The following is a 24,533-nucleotide window of genomic DNA, read 5'->3' as shown; positions in this document are numbered from 1 at the left end:
CAAAGTCCTTCTCCCAGGAGTGGGGAGGGAATGGGGATTTTGCAATATCCTTCCCCCAGGAGTGGGGAGAGAATGAGGATTTTATTTATTTATTAGTTTGATTTATATGCTGCCCTTCTCCGGAGACTCAGGGCGACTTACAATGCTTTTAAGCAATTAACCAGGAGTGGGGAGGGAATGGAGATTTTGCAGTATCCTTCCCCTGCCACGCCCACCAAGCCATGCTCACAGTAGTAAAAAAAATTGGATTTCACCACTGCTCCGGGGGATGGTAGAGGACAGGAAGGCCTGGAGGAACGTTGTCCATGGGGGTCGCGATGGGTCAGACACGACTTCGCAACTAACAACAACAACATTCAGTCCAGTTGCACGGAGGTAGAGACGGTGGCGAGATGGCAGTTGGGAATGCAGGGTTGCTAAGGACCTTGACAGAAATTCTCTTTGAAGGTGCAGGACAAGAACGGGCACATAGGTTGCCCTTTCAACTGAAAAATTTGGACTGGCTCCTGTTGAAAAGATGCCAAGCATAGTGACGCACACCTTCCAAAATGAGGAGGCCTTCTGCCAAACCCCACCCTCCACCCCCACCACCAAAATTTCACGCTCAAAAGAGAAGGATTGAGTTTCCCAATTTCATACTTGACCTACCAAAACAAAAACAAAAAAACCGCAAGGCGTGAAAATCCACCTGTTCGGACAGAGAACCAGCAAGGAAAAGAGACCACGGAGGGTGGAAATTATGTTTGCAGGTGAATTTAGGGGTGACTCCATTCCTCAGAAGTCCTCGGGCTTAACAAGTGGTGGGATTCAGCCGGTTTGGGCCGGTTCAGGTGAACCAGTAGTTAAATTGCTGGTTGGCCCCGCCCCGCCCCGCCCCGCCCCTTCCAGGAGTCCTCATGTGCCCCATTGTAGCTCCCAGGTAAGTGCAAGGAGGCCTACTAGGCCCAAAATGGGGCACGGGGGGTTGCAGCTCGCCCCACCCCTGTAGCCCATTTTCACTCCCAAGAGGCTTCAGGTCACTTGGCCTTATTTTTTGGGGTGGTGTTATTATTTTGGGGCATGTGGAGCAAGATGGGGCTTCTCCTGCCGTCTTGCCTGATTTCCAGCTCTGTCTCCCTAACTCTAACCAGAGGAAATGGCGAGGACCGGCTGCCCATGTGTTTAATATTTTTGGGGAGGGCTTATTTTTAGCACATGCACTTAAAAGCCCAATTGGGCTTATTATCCAGGGAGGTCTTATTTTGGGGAAAACATGGCAGAACTATATTGCTCTGACCTAGGCTTCCTGAGTCAGTAAAACACACGAGTAGTCCCAAAAACCTCTTTTATTGCAAAAGCTGTGAATTCTGTTCATTCACAGATGAGTCCCAAATAGTTGTAAAGCGTCCTTCGGGATAATCACCCACCTTGATCTCCCTTGACACGCTGTCAAAGACCTCATTGGCAAAGCCACACGGAGTCCAGAATCAAACAGAGCTTCAGGCTTTAAAATGAACAGAATTAACAACGTTGCTTCCTGCAAAGGCCCACGTGCCTTTGCTCCTCTTTTTTAAGTATTATGGGAGTGGCTAATCATCTCCAAGCCTTACTCCCGAGTCGCCCCTTTTGTTTTAACTGTTCTTGCCTTCTGGCAGCTCTGCGCATGCACGCACTGGGAGCAGTCTCCCTCTGTTCCTCTGCCTCGCTGAGGTCCGACTCTGGAGGCTCCAGAGGCAGCACGTACCTCCCAGATAGCCCTTTCTCTGCCTCCGACGCAGAACCCTTGTTTGAACCTTCCCCAGACTCCAGGACTGACCCATCGTCCTCCGCAGCCTCCTCACTGTCCGACTCTGTTGCCAGCTCCGCAGGCCTCTGGCGGATCACAACATATATAAACTTTTTGGGAGGTTTACAGGCTATCAAAAAATGATGGAGGGTGATGGTTTTCCATGAAACAGAGATGTGTTTTGCATTAAGAATAATCACAGTATTGTTCTTAAAATGCAACGGGCAGTATGTTCCGAAGATACAATCAACCTGGGCTCCTGAGAGCATGAATGAGAACGGCATGTCATAAATAAATATCTTTTTTTATATATATAAAAAAAATAGAATAACAGCTCCATCTGAAAATGGTTTGCACGTTACTATACACCGGCAGCATTCCTAATCCTCTGGAAATTAATAGCTTACAGAAATAGAATTGGCAAAATCGGAGGCTTCCTCCACGGACGAAGAGATCCCTTTGCTTTGCTTGATCACGGAATCCGATCTTAGCTCATTTTACTCTTTGGAGGAACATTTTCAATTCTTTGGTGGATCGCAGAGTAGACTGAGCAACCGTTAAGGTGGTTCTAGCAAGCAAACAGAATGCAGAGAATTTTTAGAAACAGTTTAGAAATTCACGAAATTTAGAGAATCTATATATATAAAAGCGAAAACCACTCAGACCATAATCACAAAATCTCCAGGACCATAAAGCCTACAAACTTGAAATTTGCCACGTATGTTCCTCTTAGCTTCTAGATGCTCACTAAGAAAGGATTTTTCAAAATGACCATCAGAGCATTAGTATTTCCTATATTATTATGATTAACATGCTCTGATGCTAAGGAGTTGTACTCCCGCTCCCCATCTCAAAAGAAATCTGTTCCCAATGCAAAACACAAGCAGAGGAGAGGAGTTTCATTTTCAGTTTTACTTTCACAGAAGCAAGCAGTTTTATTGCAGAACAGTTGAGCTAAGCAAGGCCCAGCCTCCTTCCTGTCTCCTTCTTGCTCACACAGCAAAGACTGTTTGAGTTTCCAAATACCCCTCAACTCTCTCACACACTGATAGGATGCTAGCCAGATGAATACCGATGGATGCTGCGGGCTGGGACATTCTACTCCCCCTCTGTTCCAACTGACAGTTGCATTATATTAACACACTCTGATGCTACGGAGTTACACATTCTACATTAAGTTTCAGGCTGCAAGTGTCAATTTATCAAGCCCGAGCACATAGTTTTGTAGCAAAGCACGGGTCATCCAGCTAGTAACAGAATAACAGAATAACAGAGTTGGAAGGGACCTTCGAGGTCCTCTAGTCCAACCTCCTGCTTAGGCTAGAAACCCTACACCTCTTCAGACAAATGGTTATCCACCATCTTCTTAAAAACTTCCAGTGTTGGAGCATTCACAAATTCTGGAGGCAGGTCGTTCCACTGATTAATTCCACGGACATTGAAGGGAGGAAATATGCAAAAAGTCATAATATCCTGTTTAGGTTGGGAATTAGACAATTGTGTTGACAAGGAAGGTAGAGGAGACTGAAGGACCGTTTCTGGAGTTTTGACATGGAGAATCGACCTAGGCATTCTGAATGGGCCTTCTAGGACAGGGGTCAGCAACCTGCGGTTCTAGAGCCACATGTGGCTCTTTCACCCCTCTGCTGCGGCTCCCTGTCGCTCAAAATATGTGTGACAACCGCCAGTGTGCGACACCTGCCAACATGCAATTTATTGAGCTTTTCGACTCCCGGTATGCCAAGCATGGATAAACCCAAGAAAATAAAAGTTTCAGAAGAAAACAGAATGTTTAATTCAACTACCTATCCTAGTTTTGTGGCCGCTCAAGAAATAGTCAGACACGGGAAGGGTTTTGTGGCTCCCGGTGTTTTCTTTTCTGTGGGAAATGGGTCCAAATGGCTCTTTGAGTGTTTAAGGTTGCCAAACCCCTGTTCTAGGACAACTCGCCGTGGACTCCAGAGGATGGTGGAGGACAGGAAGGCCTGGAGGAACATTGTCCCTGGGGGGGTCGCAATGGGTCAGACACGACTTCGCAACTAACAACATTGATATGGGAATTTCATGAGTTGATTGAATGTAATAATGTAATAATAATGTTCAATCTGATCAGTTTTGTTTGTACTGGAATGTATGGCGCCCAGCAGGGGTGAAATTTTTCCCTACCAGTTCTGTGGGCGCGGCTTGGTGGGCGCGGCAGGGGAAGGATACTGCAAAATCCCCATTCCCTCCCCACTCCTGGGGGAAGGATATTGCAAAATCTTCATTCCCAACCCCACTCTGGGGCCAGCCAGAGATGATATTTGCCTGTTCTCCGAACTGCTCAAAATTTCCGCTACCGGTTCTCCAGAACCTGTCAGAACCTGCTGGATTTCACGCCTGGCGCCCAGGTGCCACACCTGTTCACCCATTGATTGGGCATTTTTATTAAAAAATTTAAAAAAACTTTAAATAAATAAATAAAAAGAAACGTGTATGTGTAGTGTAGCGAGAACGGAATGGAGAATAACCATGGCTCAGTTAAACAGCAGTTAAACAAGATTTTTTTTTTTTCCTGGAGAAAGTCCATATGGAATCCACTCCAGGGACGAATCTGCAGCCGGCAAAATCCCTGTCTCTCATTCCATCAGCTCTTGCCTTGTGCATTTTCTCATGAGTCTCTCCTGGGTCTAAAAGACTGGGAAAAAAATTGCGGGATCTTTTTCAGGCATGAGCTGGAGAGCCCCAGGCTCCGAAAAACCAGAGTGGAGGCCAGATAGGCGCGTTGCTACAAGCTGGAGAGGCGGTGCGTAGCGGGCCCTTAGGGGTGAGGAGAATCCATTCATCTCTTCCTTCCTTTCCCCCCCGTCATGAAAAAGGTGATTTTCCTAGCCCGAATTCCTGGGGCATCTGGATAACATCTGTCAACAAGGGTGGAGAAGAGAGGCGGGGAAGCCAGCCCCCCCCCACCCCCCGCCTTTCCTTCCCCCCACCAAGTGGCAGACTCATTGAGGTTGGCTTGAGGGCCAAGTGGCTGCAAGTTCAGGAGATCTTCCAGCCTCAGGTGTCGTTGTGCTACTAAGAAGGACAGGAGTTGATGGGAAGGTGGAACTCTAGCTTTCCGAGGAGAAGCAAGGGGCACAAGTAAGGGTCAAAAGAAAAAAAAACTGGAGTTGGGAACAGGAGGAGAGGGAAGGAGAGAGAGAGGGGGGGAGAGAGGGAGACAGACAGACAGACAGCAGCAAAGGGCATCAGTGATGGTCAAAAGAAAAAAAACTAGAGTTGGGAACAGGAGGAGAAAGAGAGAGAGAGAGAAGAAGGAGAGAGAAGAAGGAGAGAGGAGACAGAGTGGGGAAGAAGGAGAGAGGGAGAGAGAAGAAAGTGAGGGAGAGAGAGAGAAGAAAAAGAAAGAAAGAAGAAAGGAGAAGAGAGGGAGAGAGGGAGAAGAGAAAGGAAAGAGAAAGAGAGGGAGAGAGAAGAAAGTGAGGGAGAGAGAGAAGAAAAAGAAAGAAAGAAGAAAGGAGAAGAGAGAGAGAGAGAAGAAAGGGAAAGGAAAGAGAGAGAGAGGAGAGAGAGAGGAGAAGAAAGAGAAAGAAGAAAAGGAGAAGAGAGAGAAGAGAAAGAGAGAAGAAAGAGAGAAAAAAGTGAGAGAGAAAAAGAAGAAAAAGAAAGAGAAGAAAGGAGAAGAGAGAGAGAAGAAAGAAAGAGAGAGAGAAGAAAGAGAGAGAGAAAAGTGAGAGAGAAAGAGAAGAAAAAGAAAGAAAAGAGAAAGGAGAAGAGAGAGAGAGGAGAGAGAGAGAAGAAAAAGGAGAGAGAGAGGAGAGAGAGAAGAAAGAGAGAGAGAAAAGTGAGAGAGAAAGAGAAGAAAAAGAAAGAGAAGAAAGGAGAAGAGAGAGAAGAAAGAAAGAGAGAGAGAGAGAGAGAGACGTGCATATCTGCTGGATCTCTCCTTGCCCAGAGGGTCTTTCCAAGTTAACCTGCTCCTTTCACCTAGACTACCTGTCTCCCCTGGTCATTTCAGAAGCCCCTAGAAGGGCTTTGGCAGTCTCACCTGGAGGGCACAGGTGAGGCATTCCAGCCTCCCAACAAAAACGGCTCTCCGGCCCTGCCACTAGAACCCTCCCTTTTAAGGAAAGCTTCCTGTGGATTATGGGGTTTCTACGAAAGTCCACCCCGTTGTTAACCCCAAACAAATGACTTTCCCCCTTAAGCTCCTTCTTGTTGTTGTTTTTAAAAAATCCACTGCAGTAGGCTTGCTCTCACTCTCTTTCTTTTTTTCTTCCCTCACTCCTTCACTCCTTTTTTTCTTAATCCTTCCTTCTTTTTTCTTGAGCCATCCATCTGTCCTTACTTACTTCTTTCCTTCCTCCCACTTTCCCTCTGCTCTTTTTCTTGAGCCTTCATTCCTTCCTTCGTTCCTTTATTCCTTCCTTTCTTCTTTCTTCTTGATCTTTCCTTCCTACTTCTTGTTCCTTCCTTCTTTCTTTTTCTTGATCCTTCCTTCCTTCTTTTTTGATCCTTCCTTCCTTCCTTTTTTCTTTCCTTCCTTCCTTCTTCTTGATCTTTCCTTCCTTCTTCTTGTTCCTTCCTTCCTTCTTTCTTTTTCTTTATCCTTCCTTCCTTCTTTTTTGATCCTTTCTTCCTTTTCTTGATCCTTCCTTCCTTCTTTCCTTCCTTCTTTCCTTCCTTCCTTCTTCTTGATCTTTCCTTCCTTCTTCTTGTTCCTTTCTTTCTTTCTTCCTTCTTTCTTTTTCTTTATCCTTCCTTCCTTCTTTTTTGATCCTTCCTTCCTTTTCTTGATCCTTCCTTAATCACTCCCTCCTTTTTCTTGATCTTTCTTTCCTTCCTTCCTTCTTCTTGTTCCTTCTTTCTTTCTTTTTCTTGATCCTTCCTTCCTTCTTTTTTGATCCTTTTTTCCTTCTTCCTTCCTTCCTTCCTTCTTTTTCTTGATCCTTCCTTCCTTCTTTTTTGAGCCTTCCTTCCTTTTCTTGATCCTATCTTCCTTAATCATTCCCTCCTTTTTCTTGACCCTTCCTTCTTCCCTTCCTTTCTTCCTTCCTTCCTCTCATCAAAGTAGACAAATTGGCTGATATAACTATGGAAGGCACCATTCCTAACCATTCCATACATACATCATATTCATATGATGGGAGGTGTTCTTTGTCCTGAATTAAAGGAACGATGTGGTTCTGGAGATCTACCAGATCTGGGCTGCAGAAGTCCAAGTAGATGCTAGATGGCAGCCAAAAGACACCGGTTTTTTGCCCCCAGATCTGGGATCCAGTACTATCACACCTCAATCCTCAAAGACAAGGATGTTCACCTTGCAGGTAAAAAGAGCTGTGGAAGATGTTCTGCTAAAATGGGAATAGATGTCTTCTTGGGCTTCTTATTTTATTTCCTTCTTTATCTCATGCTGGCCTCTCATCGTTCTTCTCCATCGTCCTACTCAAGGCGTCCTCTCAGTTGGCTGCCATTAGCATTAGCCAGATGGGTCAACCGTGAGAGATGATGGGAATTTCAACCCAAGCAGCTTGGAAGATCCAGGTATTTCCATATTTTGGCATCTCTCTATCTTCTTATCCATTTATTTCTGTAAGTTCTCTCAGCTGAGAAGGCCAAAGGGGAACTGAGGAGTCTCATCCAAGGTCCTTGGAAATCCTCTATCAGCAAACCCTGCTAAGGAGTCTTTCCATCTCAACAGGATGGAAGGTTCTGGAAATGAGCTTCTATGGTGAAGGGGGGAGGGGCTGTCATCTCCAGAATTGGAGGCATGGCCTTTCCAGAGTCAATCCATTCCATTCCCTTTCACACACAATGTTTTCTCTTCACTTTGATCCAAACTCCCTTCCCTTCCCTCCCTCCCTCCCTCCCTCTTCCTCTCTTTCTCTTTCCTCTCTTCTCCACCTTCCTTCCTCTTCCTCTTTTTCCTCTTTCCTACTCCCTACCTCCATCAGTCTCTCCTTCCTTCCCTCCCTCCCTCTTTGTCCTCCCTCTCTTCTCCACCTTCTTTCCTCTTCCTTCTCCTTTTCCTTCCTCCTACTCCCTAACTCCATCAGTCTCTCCTCGCCTCCCTCCCCCTTCCCTTCCTCTTCCTCTCTTTGTCCTTCCTCTCTTCTCCACCTTCCTTCCTCTTTTTCCTCTTTCCTACTCCCTAACTCCATCAGTCTCTCCTTCCTTCCTTCCCTCCCTCTCTTCCCCCCTCTTCCTTCTCCTTTTCCTTCCTCCTACTCCCTACCTCCATCAGTCTCTCCTTCTTTGCTTCCTTCCTTCCTTCCCTCCCTCCCTCCTTGTCTTTCTTCCCTTATCAACCTTCCTTCCTCTTCCTTCTCCTTCTCCTCCTTCCTACTTTCTTCCCTCCTTCCCTCCTTCCTCCCTCCCTCCCTTCCCACTCCATTCTCTCTTCCCCTGGTTGTTTTATCTCTCCACGCGCAGATATACACACACAAACACCGCAATATCCATTATCCAGAGATACCCACGATACCAGACCTCCGGACTTTTCGTCGGGCCCTAAAAACACATCTATTTCATCTAGCCAGGCTGGCTTGATCCCATCCTTTCGGTGTTAATTTGTAATTGGTTTTAATTGGGTTGTTTTAAATTGAGGGCCAAAATTATTTAATGTCTTTTAAACTGCTTTTAAATTTTATATGTTATGTTTTATCTTGGCTGTTCACTGCCCTGAGTCCTGTTGGAGAAGGGCGGTATATAAATAAAATAAAATAAATAAAATGAGCCTTGGTAGTACAGTGGTTTAAAGCACCCTGTTATTAACACAGGTGCCTGCAATTACTGCAGGTTCGAATCTCGCCAGACTCAAGGTTGACTCAGCCTTCCATCCTTTCTAAGGTAGGTTAAATGAGGACCCAGTTTGTGGGGGCAATAAGCTGACTTTGTATAAATATACAAAAATATGAAGGCTATTGCTTAACGCATTGTAAGCCGCCCTGAGTCTCCGGAGAAGGGCGGCATATAAATCAAAATTAAAAAATAAATAAATTTTCAAGCCGAATCTTTGACCGTTCTCCTTGCCTTCCTGACAGGTCCTCCTGATGGTAAAACGCAGCTCAAGGTTTAAAGAGCCTTGGTAGTACAGTGGTTTAGTGCACCCTGTTATTAAGTCCAGCTGCCTGCAATTTCTGCAGGTTCGAATCTCACCAGGCTCAAGGTTGACTCAGCCTTCCATCCTTTCTAAGGTAGGTAAATTGAGGACCTAGATTGTGGGGGCAATAAGCTGACTTTGTATAAATATACAAAAGTATGAAGGCTATTGCTTAACGCATTGTAAGCCGCCCTGAGTCTCCAGAGAAGGGCGGCATATAAATCAAATTAAAAAAAAAAAAAAGCTTCCTGAGCGGAGGAAGGCAGCGCGTTGTTTACTCCTGGGCGACCGTGGCCACCAGGAGAAGTCCCCGTTTCCTGGGAAAGGAGAGAGGGAGAAAAGGGCTTGGCGAATTGACGCCTCCCCCACCCTCCAAACACCTTCCACACCAAACTCGCTTTGATATTACCTGCTCTGCAGGTCGATCAGCTCAAACCCCGACCTGGCTCCCGGACAGCCAGGCTGCGGCTGCGGCGGCGACCCGTGGCCTCGCCTCCCTTCCAACCGCCACCGAACCACCGAGCGAGAGCAACGCCTAATTAATTTCAATTTATCTCGTAACTTGTCAGGCTGAGATATTTAATCCTGCTTGGGAAAAAAAAGAGAGAGAGAGAGAGAGAGAGAGAGAGAGAGAGAGAGGGAGGGAGGGAGGGAGGGAGGGAGGGAGGGAGGGAGAGAGAGAGAGAGAGAGAGAGAAAGAAAACACCATTTCTCCCGGGGGAGAAAGCCGAGTGGAGAGTTTGCTTTTTCTAGGGGCCGTGATTTAATGGACGCATTAATTTAATGCTCAAACGAGAGGAGCAGCGCGGCAGGTTAAGTGACAGATCCGCGCGGATTGCCAGAGCCTCGCCTGAACGAAAAACCGAGGCTCCCTGGCTCCGTTTCTTTCCTCTTTCCTCTTTTTCCTTCTTTCCTTCCCCCCTCCCCCTCTTTGATTGCTTTAATTACGACCCGCGCCCCCATCTTTCCTTCCGCTCTTTAATTTCCTTCCTTCTTTATCTTTCCTACTTTCTCCCTCCCTGCACAGCCCTCTAAATTCTTTTCCTTTCCCCCTCTTTCTTCCTTCCTTCCTTCCTTCCTTCCTTCCTTCCTTTTCTTTAAATCCCTGCCTTTATTTCCTTATTGCTTACTCCCTCCCTTGAGCCCTCTCACTTCTTCTCCTTTCTCTCTTTAATTTCCTTCCTTCCTTTTTCCTAATTTCTTCTCTTTAATTTCCTTCCTTAATTTCCTTCCTACTTTCTCCCTCCCTTCAACCCTCTGCCGCCTTCTCTTTTCTTTCTCTCCTTCCTTCCTTCCTTTTCTTTAAATCCCTGCCTTTATTTCCTTACTGCTTACTCCCTCCCTTGAGCCCTCTCACTTCTTCTTTTTTTCTCTCTTTAATTTCCTTCCTTCCTTCCTTTTTCCTAATTTCTTCTCTTTAATTTTCTTCCTTAATTTCCTTCCTACTTTCTCCCTCCCTCCAACCTCTGCCTTCTTCTCTTTTTCTCTTCTTCCTTCCTTCCTTCCTTCCTTCCTTCCTTCCATTTCTTTAAATCCCTGCCTTTATTTCCTTCCTGCTTACTCCCTTCCTTCAGCCCTCTCTCTTCTTCTCCTTCCTCTCTTTAATTTCCTTCCTTCCTTTTTCCTAATCTCTTCTCTTTAATTTCCTTCCTTAATTTCCTTCCTACTTTCTCCCTCCCTCCAACTCTCTGCCTTCTTCTCCTTTCTTTCTCTCCTTCCTTCCTTTCTTCCTTCCATTTCTTTATTTCCCTGCCTTTATTTCCTTCCTGCTTACTCCCTTCCTTCAGCCCTCCCTCTTCTTCTCCTTTCTCTCTTTAATTTCCTTCCTTCCTTCCTTCTTTTTCCTAATTTCTTCTCTTTAATTTCCTTCCTTCTTACTTTCCTTCCTTCCTTAATTTCCTTCCTACTTTCTCCCTCCCTCCAACCCCCTCGCTTTCTCTCCTTTCCCGCCCTCCTTCCTTCCTTCCTTCCCTTTTCCTACCTACTTTCTATCCTTCATTTTCTTCCCTGTAATTTTCTCCGAATTTCACCCTTCCTTTTAATTTTCCAGGTATCTTCCAAACAAAATTAAAAGCCAGGTAGCTGATCTGATTGCAGCTAGGGTCTCTCTCCCCTTCTAACCTTCCCACCATCAGCATCTTCAGGCCAACTCTTTGGCATTTGGGGGGGCCATGAAGTGGACGCTTTGCTCTCTTTTGCGTCTTTCATCCTTCTCCAGGTTGGCTCCCGAGGTTCCCCCCCGCCCCCCCCCGGGGCTCACTCCAGCTCCCGGCTCTCCCCGTTGCCCGCTTGCATCGCTCTTCTTTTCGGACTACCACCAAAAGGGTATTTTCTCCCTTTCCAAAGCTCCATCCAGAGAGTTTGCTCTCTTCATTGTGCAGGCATGGAAATAGAAATTAAAACAGGAAGAAACTGGAAATATCATCACGCCTCTTCTCTCTCAAACCTGGTGTCTTCCGGAAGAAGTGGATATCCACTCCCATCATCCCCAGCCGAATAAATATTAATGATTCATTGAGTCCTGATGGTCAACGTCATGATGACAAGAAGAACTGAAACTCCAGAATTTAACCGAGAGGTTTGGGGCTTTGAAATGTTATTGTAATTATTTCTAACCGAAAACCTGGAGAGAAAGTGGCCGAAGCGGAATATAATACCCAAGGGAAGCAAGGAAGGGTTGGTTCCCCTGTTAAAATAATCGCGGAAAAATCAGATTTTTTTTTTCCTTCCTGCCCCCGATGTATCAAGGTCGCCATGCCCTAAATATGAAATGCACAAATATTTCAAAGTCAGCATTTGTGTTAGACCGCAGCTCTCCCCGTCAATCTTGCAGGAAAGTGCATCCACGGAACCAGATCAATTCACGAGCCTGCATAAATCACAACCAACCTCCAACCCCCCCCCCCAAACGAACGCTTAACACGTGTGAATGCAACCGCTCGCTTTTAAAAATGGCCCGGTGAAGCCATTCGGTTTAATTCGCTCCCCTCCGAATCATCTACCTGGGCACCGATTAATAAATGCCAATGATCAAACCTTGAGAAAACTGCTGGCCGCCACCGCTTTTGCGGGAAGGAGGGGTGTTTTTAAGTCGTTCCTAACTCTTGGGGATCGCCTAGTTAAGTCTCTGTAGTTTGGGGAGGGGGGGCAACAATTTGGGGGCGCGGCTTATTTGCTCTGACCTTCTTCGTCCTAGGCCAGGGATCGGCAACCTTAAACACTCAAAAGAGCCATTTGGAGCCGTTACCCACCGAAAAGAAAACACCGGGAGCCACAAAACCCTTTTGACCTCTAAAATGAACATAATACTGCATATATGGTGTTTGTTTGTTTTTACCTTTATGCTATGTATTAAAAAAAAAAACGATAGCGTGTTGCATTTATGAAATCAATGACCTGCTACAGAGAAAACACATTTTTATTTCTCCATGCAACACAAACATTTTGAACTCCGAAAAAAAAAAAAACACGATTTGTTGAAAAGCTCAATAAATCACCTACCGGGCGGGTGTCGCACATTGGTGGTTGTGACTCATATTTTGAGCGACAGGGAGCCGCAGCAGAGGGGTGAAAGAGCCACATGTGGCTCCAGAGCCCCAGATTGCACAACCCTGTCCTAAACTGTTAGAAAAAAAAAAACTGGTCGAAAGTCACCCCATTGATTCGTCCCAAAATGCTTTTTTTTTTCTTCAAGAGGACTTTCTTGTGTGTTTTTTTTTCTTTGAAGATGTTTCACTTCTCATCCAAGAAGCTTCTTCCGCTCTGACCGGATGGTAGGGAATCTGGGCAGACAAATGCCTTGGGTGTCCAATCACGTTTGGCCGATAAAGAATTTTATTCTATTCTATGATCAGAGCTGAAGAAACTTCTTGGATGAGAGGTGAAAATCCAGGTGATTCCTGGATGACCGAGAATCTCCATAGACATTGACTCCTGTGTCCACCAAAGCAGGACTAGAACTCAGGGCTCCCTGCTCCAAGTCCAGCGTCTTAACCACTAGACCAAACTGTCTGCCGATGTCCCCCTGTCCTCCCTTCCCTCCCTATGTATGCATTTATTTTCCCTCTCCTTGGCAACTTCCAAGGGTGGCATCTCTTTGCAAACATTAACCCCGTCTTCATCATCCCGTTTCCATCCATGATTTAATTTCTTAAATGATTTAATTTCTTCAAACTTCTCTTTTGTTTCTCTCTCCCTCTCCCTCTCCCTCCCTCTCTCTCTCTCTCTCTCTCTCCCCCCCCCTCTCTCTCTCTCCTTTTCCTGGAAGCTTAAGGTGAAAAATGGAGATCACTTTGTTGTATTAAAGAAAGCTCGGATTAGATTCAGATACCTGAAGGCTTTTGCAGACCTTGAATTAAGGATATCACCAGGTGATTTTTTTTATGGGCTCCTGCAGTTTTTATATGAGTTTCATGGTGGATTTTTTTTCTGGCTGTTAATAGTTGGCATCAACTTGTTGGCACATAGTATTTGAAATCAAGACTTCACATCCCATGCTAGTCTATGCAGAAAATTAGCCTGTCTTATTACATTTAACTTAGGGGTTATGGAGCAAGAGGGGGGGAAAAAACATTCTTTATTGGCCAAAGTGATTAGACACACAAGAAATTTGTCTCCGGAACAGAAGCTCTCAGTGTACATGCAAAACAACGAAGTAATATAATCATAAGATACCAATAGGAGAAAGTAATAGGAAAGATGAGAAGGATAATAGTAAAATAGAATAATAGTAGGATAAGGTAGAAGGATAAATAGTAAAAGGAAAATTAACTAACTTCTGAGATCTTGCTTACTTGTCTATAAGTATAAAGACGTTATAAGTTTTATAAGCCAAAAGTTTTAAGATTATAGTATTCTAAAATTCTAATACAGCAGTAAAATACAAACATAGGATAAAGGGAGGAAAAAACGCTGGGAAATTACTGATCAAGTTATGGAGAGCCTCAACTACTTGTAGTATAAAGAATTCAGGATTCAAGATTCAACCTTATCCCTGTTTATTGAAATATACTCCTCTGAATTAAGTGGAACCAGTTTGCGGTTTTATAGTGATTAAACAGTCTTGGAGGAAAAAACAAAACCAAACCATGAAGGCACCTTGGGAATAATATGCTTTCTAGACTTACTACGGGTTTACACTAACCACGAAATATTTCCCAATCTTTGCAACTTCCAAATGTGTGGACTTCAGCTCCCAGAAGTCTCAGGGATGACCAATCTGGCTGGAGAATGCTGGGTTTCCCCCCACCCCACCCCAATAATTTTATGAAAGTACATCAGTAGAACTTACACATCTACGGAACAAAGAAATATATATAAAAAGAAGAAAATTAATGCATTTTTTTTAAAATAAAAAAGGAAAACCAATTCTGACTGGAGAATTCTGAGAATCAGTGCCCAGGTTGATCAACGGGCTAGTACCCCAACTCTCTGCTTTTCTCTCACTTTAAGAGTTCTGGAAAGTGTGAAGTAGCTCGCCTCCAACTCTTACGTTTCCCCAAAATACGTGATGCTGAAACTTCAAGTTGTAATTTCATTGGGACGTCTGGCTTTGTGGCTTACTTAGTTTGTTGTGCAAACCTACCCCAACTAGTTAAGGTATGTTTTACTTTATTGCACAAACTGGGGGAAAAAATAATAAGTTAATGAAATAAGGAGGATAAGGAGGTTGTGGGTACGCCTCCCGTAGCGAATGTTGGGTGCACTCAAGAGAAATCACTGCTAGTGGATTATTTTTGTATTAAATGGAAAGTGGTGGGGGGGGAGGAGGAGGGTTAAAGGAGACAGCCACTTCTACTCCCTTCCTCCTGCTCAGCTAATCTGGGAGAAGAATTTATGAGCTTTCAGGCCCAACAGAGGAATAAACATTGATTTTATTGACCTAATTGTGGACCGAGTGACCTCTGCCATCGATCAAGCGGAATGAACTTGGAGAAGAAAAAGGAGGGGTCACCCAGAGAACTGGCTGGCCTGCAAAAGAACACAGCTCTTGATCTCTGCAGGGAGCTGTATTTTCCAAGGATCTCGGACTCCTGTACATACACATACTGTGCATGGCACAAATATCCAGAATATTCTTATTCTGGAATCAGAATCCTGAAGGTGGGAAGTTATAAAGAAGGGTTGCCGGAATTGGGTATGTCTAGTCCAGTCTGATGAAAAGGAGGACTAGGGGAGACATGATAGCAGTGTCCCAATATCTCAGAGGCTGCCCCAAAGAAGAGGGGGTCAACCTGTTCTCCAAAGAAGAACCTGAAGGCAGGACAAGAAGCAATGGGTGGAAACTCATCAAGGAGAGAAGCAACCTAGAACTAAGGAGAAATTTCATGACACTTGGAACAATCAACCAATGGAACTACTTGCCTCCAGAAGTTGTAAATGCTCCAAGACTGGAAGATTTTTAAGAAGAGGTTGGATAACCATCTGTCTGAAGTGGTGTAGGGTTTCCTGCCTAAGCAGGGGGGTGGACTAGAAGACCTCCAAGGTCCCTTCCAACTCTGTTATTCTATGCTATGCTATGCTATGCTATGCTATGCTATTCTATTCTATTCTATTCTATTCTATTCTATTCTATTCTATTCTATTCTATTCTATTCTATTCTATTCTATTCTAAATAAACAAAACTGCCTGGTTGGTTATTCTCTTTCTTGGTGGCTTTGCAGAGATGCATAGCTTAGCAGGTTGGGTGAGTCAACCTACTTCACCATCCTACTGTTTTCAGGTTAAATGACAAACCGGGTGAAGCCAGTGGTGGGAATGTAGCCATTCTGACATCTCCACATTGTGGAGAGGGTCTGGCCACCGTGTGAAAGATAAGCACAGCCTCTTAACTGTTGTTTGGACTGTTGCTTGGACCCCATTGTGTGAATGTTTCTACTTTGGATTCGATGGCACATGATCCATCCATCCCTCCGTCCATCTGTCTCACGGAAGCTTGTGTGAAAGGTGGTGGGGGAGAAGAGATGACTTAATTTACCATCCAGTTCTGTTTGTTGTGTGAATGCAGTCTTCTGGCTATATTTAAGCCTTGGCGAGAGAAAGCCCATTGAGTGAGCCCTGAAAGAATTCTCAATATGAAGCCTTTGATTACAACGAAGGCACACTGCATTATCTGAGTGTACTTTTATCGCCACTCTTAATTACATTAGATTCATTTTCTCGGCTGCTCTTACTTAGCAGAACATCCAAGAAGCTGGTTTAGTCCAAGAGAAAATTAAAACACACACACACACACACACACAGAGAGAGAGAGAGAGAGAGAGAGAGAGAGAGAGAGGGGGAGGGAGGGAGAGGGAGAGAGAGAGAGACCAGTTCCTACTAGTTGCCTTTTTCTTGTGGCTGCTTTAACTTTCCATAAGATTTGTCACTTCAGCAGAGTTGTCTCCAGGTAGAGTTGCCTCTCAGAGGTAATAGAAACCAAGATCTCAACCTTCCTCTCTTTTGATGTTATGAAAAGAAGGACTAGGAGAGACATGATAGCAGTCTTCCCATATCTCAGGGGCTGCCCCAAAGAAGAGGGAGTCAAGCTATTCTCCAAAGCACCAGAACGCAAGACAAGAAACAATGGATGGAAACTAGCCAAGGAGAGAAGCAACCTAGAACTAAGGGAGAAATTTCCTGACCATGAGAACAGTGGAATGGTTTACCTTCAGAAGTTGTGGGTGCTCTATCACTGTAGGCTTTTAAGAAGAGATTGGGCAACTACTTGTCTGAAATGGTATAAGGTCTCCTGCTCAAGAAGGAAGTTGGACTAGAAGACTTCCAAGGTCCCTTCCAACTCTATTATTCTATGTTCTATGATGTATACCTTAAGAGAGAGGTGGGTTTCATTCATACAACCACGGAACCTGACTCCTTTGTCACAGTTCCTTGATCGTAAATGAACCCAAGAATCTATTGTTTGCAAATCTGCTCAGCGTGAAGTATTAATTCTAATCAACATGAAAGGGCCCAGTGTAGAATAGAGTAGAGTAGAGTAGAGTAGAGTAGAGTAGAGTAGAGTAGAGTAGAGTAGAGTAGAATATAGAGTAAATAGAATATAGAGTAGAGTAGAGTAGAGTAGAGTAGAGTAGAGTAGAGTAGAGTAGAGTAGAAGAGTAGAGTAGAGTAGAGTAGAGTAGAGTAGAGTAGAGTAGAGTAGAGTAGAATAGAATAGAATAGAATAGAATAGAATAGAATAGAATAGAATAGAATAGAATAGAATAGAATAGAATAGAATTCTTTATTGGCCAAGTGTAATTGGACACACAAGGAATTTGTCTTTGGTGCATAAGCTCTCTGTGTACATAAAAAGACAAGATACATTTGTCAAGAATCATAAGGTACAATACTTAATGATAGTCATAGGGTACAAATAAGCAATCAAATCATACTAGGAAACAATCAATATAAATCATAAGGATACCAGCAACAAAGTTACAGTCATGCAGTCATAAGTGGGAGGACTTTCCGTTGTGTGAACCCGGGCACAAAACAGCTCTAAGAATGGATGGGAGTGGATGGGTAAAAAAATTAGGACCCTCTCTAATTTCCCGGCTTTCCTGGGCTTTGGGAACCCGTGAGGGATAAGACAGCTATGGTTAGAATAGGATATAAGAAGATATTGAGAAGAAATGGAATATTCCTTGGAGCAAATCCGGGATGGTGCTCAGAGACAGAGTTAGCTTGAGGTCTGTTTTGAAATAATGAAACAACAGCTCCAGTTTATTTTATTGGGCAGCTTTGATTTCTTTGTGTGTTGTAGGTTTACAATACAATCTCATTCATTCATTCATTCATTCATTCATTCATTCATTCATTCATTCATTCATGCCTTTCATTCATGCCTTTCATTCAAACCTGGAGTGGCTCACAGCCATCCGTCTAAAGCTTCAAGAACCATCCAATATAGCATAAAACCCCTAAAAATAACCCAATATATATAAATATATATATATATTTCTTGGCTCCCCCTCCCCTTCTTTGAAAATGTTTCACTTCTCATCCAAGAAGTTTGTTCGGTTATGTATGAACTGAACAAGTATGAAAAACTTCTTTAGGACAACCACGACCTGGATGGTTGGAGAATTTCCATAGACCCTAAAAATAAAGCTTGGCTAGACAGAACTTAAGCCATTCCAGGGCAGCCCTATTTTGCCCAGCCCATAATCCCCAGCTTTTTATCCTTGCCCTTCTTCTATGAAGCCCTCTAGAATTAAAGGGAGTGATGGATCTGCAATTCGACCTCAGCTTGGATTCACACAACCTTTGACTAATCACCAACTCGGGACAAGGTTTAGCAGCTGTTAAACTTGTCAGCTTGGCTAGTGTCAACCCTCCCTCCTCCTCCTCCTCCTCCTCCTCCTCCTCCTCCTCCTCCTCCTCCTCCTCCTCTTCCTCTTCCTCTTCCTCTTCCTCTTCCTCTTCCTCTTCTTCTTCTTCTTCTTCTTCTTCTTCTTCTTCTTCTCCTTCTCCTCCTCCTCCTCCTCCTCCTCCTCCTCCTCCTCCTCCTCCTCCTCCTTCTTCCTTCCTTCGGTGGCTCAGTTTAACCTGTTATGAGAACTCAAGAGAGGGAATCCCATGCGATCCATTTATGATTTCAGACAAATGCAGAAGTGCAGTGACTCCAAGATGCTTTTGCAGGAGGCACCTTGTTTTTTCTTTGAAGGCGTTTCGTCAGCTCTGACAGGATAGTGGGGAATGGAAGTCAGCGCTGAAGAAGCTTCTCGGGTGAGGAGCGAAACGTCTTCAAAGAAGGAAAAAAAAAACAAGAAAGTCCAGTTGCCTCCTGAAAACAAAAAAGGACTTTTGGGATAACCATGACTTGGATGGATGAGAATCTGTACAGACTTGGAGTTGAAGGTGTTGCAAAATCAGGTCGGAGTTTCTCCATTTCGACTCCGAGATTCTAACCACAATTGGAGCTCAGCTGGCTTGGAGAAGGTAGCGCGGGTGCCGAAAGTAGAGAGAAGAAAAGGTGCTGGAGAGGAGGGGGAAGGAAGGAAGAGAAAAGAGAAAGGAAAGAAAAGGAAGAGGAAAAGGTAAAGAAGGAAAGAAGGAAGGGAGGGAGGGAGGGAGGGAGGGAGGGAGGGAGGGAGGGAGGAAGGAAGGAAGGAAGGAAGGAAGGAAGGAAGGAAGGAAGGAAGGAAGGAAGGAAGGAAGGAAGGAAGGAAGGAAGGAAGGAAGGAGACATTGTCCAGAAGACAGACAGCCTGGTCCGTAATATTAAAGAGGAAGAAAAGAAAAAAATACGGTATTAAATCAGCGTTTGCTGTTCCCCTGGTCACCGGCTTCAGTCTGAATTCGGATTTCGGAGAAATATAAAGTTCTCCTGAACGAGGAGTTCACGTGTTCTGCAACAAAGAGAGAGGGGCCCGCGGGGACCCTCGTTTCTTCAGCATTGAATTTAATCTGGAGGCGGGGAAGCTTGAAACGGTCTAGCTTTGAATCCCGATCCGGAGTGAAACCCCTTCCATCTCCCGGCTCGCTTGCAGAACGGAGTGAAGTGAGCGAGTCGGTACATTTAAAATATAAAAAGAAGAAGAAGAGGAGGAAGAGGAAGAGGAAGAGGAAGAGGAGGAGGAGGAAGAAGAAGAAGAAGAAGAAGAAGAAGAAGAAGAAGAAGAAGAAGAAGAAGAAGAAGAAGAAGAGAAGGGAAGGAAGGAAGGAAGGAAGGAAAGAAAGAAAGAAAGAAAGAAAGAGAAGGAAGGAAGGAAAGAAGGAAAGAGAAGGAAGGAAAGAAGGAAAGAAAGAAAGGAGGAAAGAGAAGGAAGGAAGGAAGGAAGGAAGGAAGGAAGGAAGGAAGGAAGGAAGGAAGGAAGGAAGGAAGGAAGGAGTCAGGACCTTTTATTATTCGCGCCCCTTACAATGGATCATTGGGGACCGAAATGGATTTTCTGGATGACCAATCCGATGGACGCCTTCAGCCTCCCCAAAAGAGAACCGCGGGGAAGGAGATCGGGATAGACCAACCGGGGTGGGTGAGGGGGGGAAAGATCCCCCCGTTTTTATAGCTCCGCCCTCAGGGAGCCCCGAAGGGCCTGGCTGTTGGGCCGGAATGAAGCTGGGGTCTTTCCTCCGTTTAGCCCCCTTCCTTCCCGAGGGAATGGAGCGGCGAAGAGACCCGGCAAAGGACGGGAGCTCCTGAGCGTGTCGGCGATCTGGACGCGGCTTTTGACTCCCAAAGCCGCGTGGAAATGTTCGCGCGGGGAGAGAAAAATAAGGTCATTCGGAGTGGCCGAAACCTGAGTGGGATTTGTCCTTCTTTGAGATGTTTATTTGCCCTTCCTTTCAAGCAGGTTAGGCGAGAAAGACTTCCTTTTCCCTTTCTTTTTCTCTTCTCTCTTTTCTTTCTTCTTTCTTTTCTTTCTTCTTTCTTCTCTTCTCATTTTTCTTTTTCTCTTCCTTTCCTTCTCCTCTCTCTCCTCCTCCCTCTCTTCTTTCGCTTTCTCTTTCTTTTGCCTCTCTCTCTCTTTCTTTCCTTCTCCCCCTTCTTTACCTTTTTCTCTTTCTTTCCTTTCTCTTTTCTCTCTTTCTTTAACCTTCCTTCCCCTCTCCCTCTCCCTCTCCTTCATTTTCCTTCCTTCCTTCCCCTCTCCCTCTCCTTCTCCCCTTCCTTCCTTCATCAGCCTAATAAATATACATCCCTCTGTAAAGTTTGTGGAAGCCAACGCAGGCTGTGAACTAGGAATTTTCCTTAGATACTTTCTGGGCAAAAAAAAAAAAAAAAAAAAAAGAACAATCCAATTTACTGCCTGGAATATTTTCTCTCAGAGGTTTTATTCAGAAGCTGGTATTTGAATTAAATTGAGGTCTTCTAGTAGGCCAAAACCTTCTCAAGCCCGAGCCCCAGTCGAGGCATCGTTTAACAGTTGTGTCCTAGTCAGTTTCAGCGAACCCCAAACGACCTGCATTTCAGCTAAACGTTTAAGTGTGGGGGAAGTTTTTTTTTTTCCCCTTCAAAGGAAAATTAAGAGGAGACTTCGTTTTCCTATTGGGTGGGGGCGTTTACAGTTATGATTAGCAGACACTGCCCACTCTCCAAGCCACCGGATTTCCCCCCTTCAGCCAAATCCTAAAATCCTCGTGCTTTTTTTGCTACTCTACGCTTTCTCAAGCCAAGTTCCCAAACGGCACGTTCCCCTTGGCCAGCGAGGAATTGGGGAGGGGGAGGGAGAGAGAGAGAGCTTAGCCAGAATCCCAGGACAGCGTGGATGGAAAGCGGGGGGGGGGGTTGGGGGGTTGGGGCGAGTGTCCTCAATTCACGTGTGTAAAAGAGAGAGGGCAATATTGAGATATCTCCCGGGGGGATTGAAAAAACGCTGCCAAGCAAATCGGGGGTGGGGGGAGAAAAGAAAAAGAAAGGAGAGAAGAAAGGAGAAGAAAGGGAGAGAGAGAGAGGAAAGAGAGAGGAGGGAGATAAAAGAGAGAGAGAGGAGAGAGAGAGGAAAGAGAAAAGAAAGACAAGAAAGAGAGAGAAGAAAGAGGGAGGGAGAGAAGAAAGTGAGGGGGAAAGAGAATAAAAAGAAAGAGAAGAAAGGAGAGAGAAGAGAGACAGAGAAGAAAGAGATAGAAGAAGGAGAGGAGAGAGAGGGGAGAGAGAAGAAAGTGAGGAAGAAAGAGAAGAAAGAGAAAGAAAGAGAAGAAAGGAGAAAAGAGAGACAGAGAAGAAAGAGAAAGAAGAAAGAGAAGAAAGAGAGGAAAGAGGGAGAGAGAGAGAAGAAAGTGAGGAAGAAAGAGAAGAAAAAGAAAGAGACGAAAGGAGAGAAGAAAGAGAGGAGAGAGAGGGGGGAGAGAGAAGAAAGTGAGGAAGAAAGAGAAAGAAAGAGAAGAAAGGAGAGAAGAAAGAAAGAAAGGGAGGGAGGGAGTCAGCATCGTCGCTTGTTTTTGTGCGGGAAGGTTTCCTTATCTGCAGCAGATCAGCAGACGGAAGCCAGGATGAAACGGCTTCAAGGTGGCACCCCAGGCCTCGAAGCCAATAGAAAGGTGGGGCTCCCTCATCCCATGGGGCCTCCTTTTATAACACAGACTCCCTTTATTTCCTCTGAACACGCAACAGCTTATTACACGGCCCCTTTTAACCATTTCTTCGACCCCCCTAAGGTGCTTAGGGAAACCTCGACACCCGCCCACCCCCAAGCCGTATTCTGATTTATTCTCATAACCCCATCCGCTTGAATGCACTAAATGTTTGTCTTTAAAAAAAATAATAATTAAAACTTGTTATTAAAAAAAATAAAACACCACCATCCACTTCAGGGCCGCATAGAGAAGTTCTACCAGCGTTCACACAACCCACAAAGCCAAACTCGAGCGGCCTTCACGCTTCACCCCGGTTTTTTAAATTATTATTATTATTATTATTATTATTATTATTATTATTATTATTATTATTATTATTATTGTTGTTGTTGTTGTTGTTGTTGTTGTTGTTGTTGTTGTTGTTATATATTTTTTTACTAAAGCCGTTTTCTTGGAAACGCACGACGCGGGAAGCCCTATAAGTCCATTGGGCAGGAGGTGGGAAGTCCACTGCCCCGAAGCCACAACCAGCCAAGTTGGACTCCCCCCAACCCAAGGTTAGCAAGTTGGGCCAACGCTCTCCCTCCCTCCCTCCCTCCTTCCCCCCACCCCAGCCCCTCCCCGTCTGAACCCTTTCAATTTGTCTTTCCCTTCCTCCCTGCCCCCTGCCCCCCGCCATCCTTTCCCCCCAAATAAAGCTTCAGAAACGTCCCCACCCCCATAAAACGTCAGGTGGACGGTTGAGTTTCCTGCGGTCAAAGAAAACCTTTTAGGAACTTAGTTTGGCCCTCGTCAGACGCGAGTTGCGATCTCTCGCATTATAGGATCATCTCGCCCTAGGATATTCGGGTTTTTTGGGGGGGGTGGGGGTGGGGGCTCCCGCTCCATAAAAGCGAAGGACAAACCTATCCTTTCAGATCCAGCCATCCCTTCCTCCCCACCACCCCAAGACCCCCCTTTGGCCGCCAAGATCCCAGCTTGGCGGTTGAACGTCTGAATGATTAAAAGCGAGTCTTCCCTGGGAGGTGTGTTGCTTCGGGCCATGCTGCCCGCCGCCCACCCACTCCCACCCCCCCACCCCGCCTGGACCCCGAAGCTCCAAGTTCAAACCCAGCTTCAATCTCTGCCGTCCCCTTAAATTTTGGCCTCTCTCTAAAGCTCTCGGCCCTCTTCTGACATGCACCGCCGCGCTTCTTCAGGCCAACGAATCCCGAAACTGGCTCGATTAGAGCTCTCAAAACGCGGGATCCAAACGGCGGGATCCTCCCTGATGAGATATTCCACTACCACCCCCAAAGAAGATCCCGAACGCGGGATGGGGGAGGACCAGTCCCGAAAACTGCCGCGGGGCTTCCATGCCACCGTCACGGGTTCAAACCATTGTGGGGGTCTCGTTTAACACGGACACGTGAGAACCGGGAGTTGTTTCGCCCACTTGGAAGAGAGGAGTAGGGGGTGGGGTGGATGCTCGGAGGAAACGAGGCGGAAGGCGCCCGAATGGCCTCGTTTCCTGAACCAAACTTTGGATTTAACGCACACCTGCGCTGCAGAGAGAGAGAGAGAGAGAAAGAGAGGCCGCCGACTCCGCATTTTGGTTCCTCCGCGCGGTGTGATTGCAAATGCCTTCCTTATGGCCAAGCTTGTAAATTCATCTGGGTTTAATAAAAGATCCCAACATCCTTTCCTGCATATGGGCACAGGGCACACTACACAAGACACACACAACACAGGCAGGGGCATACATATAAATACGCGCGCGCGTGTGTGTACAGTAGTGGCCAAAATTGTGGAAACCTTTTTGGGAAAAGTGTATTTTTGAAGTTTGATGGCTAATAACACCACTTTTTTTTTAATGGAGTTTCAAGATCATCCTATCCCACTGCTGGAATGGCCTGGGAATAGCCCAGACTTTAACCCAATTGAAAATTCTATGGAGCCGAGTAAAGAAACTGGTTAGTCAGAAGCGACCCAGCAATAAAACCCAGTTAATAGAAGCCATCCTTCAATCTTGGTTTCACATTAGAACAGCTGCAGAACTCAAAGACTTGGTTCACTCCATGGGAAGACGTTGTAAGGCCTTAATTCATGCTAAAGGTTACTCACCTAAGTATTAACTGACACGGTGATCATTTTTGTACATCTCATTTTTTTTCTCCGTGTTTCACTTTTCTTCTTTATCCTGTAACGGCAAATCTAATAGCAAATCCTTCCTAAAAGTTATTGCATTACGTTCTTGATTAAATTATCTTTCCATTGATATATAATGTTATGATACTACTCCACCAAAAAAAAAAAAAGTGGTGTTATTAGCTAGTTTTAGAAAATACAACTTTTCCCAAAAGGAATTTTCCACAATTTTGGTCACTCCTATAAGTGTGCAGCGTTGGAAGGAAATCTCAATCTGTCTACGGTGCTGCTTTTCCCATACCTTAATTCCGATAGACGGTTTTAATGGTTTGATAAAGGGACGGTGGAATCGGGTGATTTAAACCCCCCACTCCCTCAAACACAGAGACAAACCAATTGGGTGAGGGGCGGGGGAAGTCCTTCACAATGTTTTTGGCTGGCTGCAGCACAGCGTCCGGGTTTTTCTATTTTAAGACGAATTGGAAATGAAGGAACTTTAAAACGCCCGTAAATGGAAAAAGCTGCTTGTTCTCAACCTTGGCTTTCCAGAACGAACT

General features: G+C 45.1%; 1 long non-coding RNA gene across 1 annotated transcript in view; it reads right to left on the bottom strand.

The window, feature by feature from the left end:
• Nucleotides 1-1,310: 1,310 nt before the first annotated feature.
• LOC132709655 (uncharacterized) overlaps nt 1,311-24,533 on the bottom strand; it is a 49,915-nt gene continuing 26,692 nt past the window's right edge. The window contains exon 2 of the long non-coding RNA XR_009620634.2: nt 1,311-2,333. This is a non-coding gene — a long non-coding RNA (uncharacterized LOC132709655). The remainder of the gene's footprint in view (nt 2,334-24,533) is intronic.

Source organism: Pantherophis guttatus, chromosome 17 (assembly GCF_059756535.1).
Source record: "Pantherophis guttatus breed Tessera chromosome 17, ASM5975653v1, whole genome shotgun sequence".
NCBI lineage: Eukaryota > Metazoa > Chordata > Lepidosauria > Squamata > Colubridae > Pantherophis > Pantherophis guttatus.
Note: the sequence above shows the minus strand (reverse complement) of the source record. Positions and strands in the feature narration are given on the sequence as shown.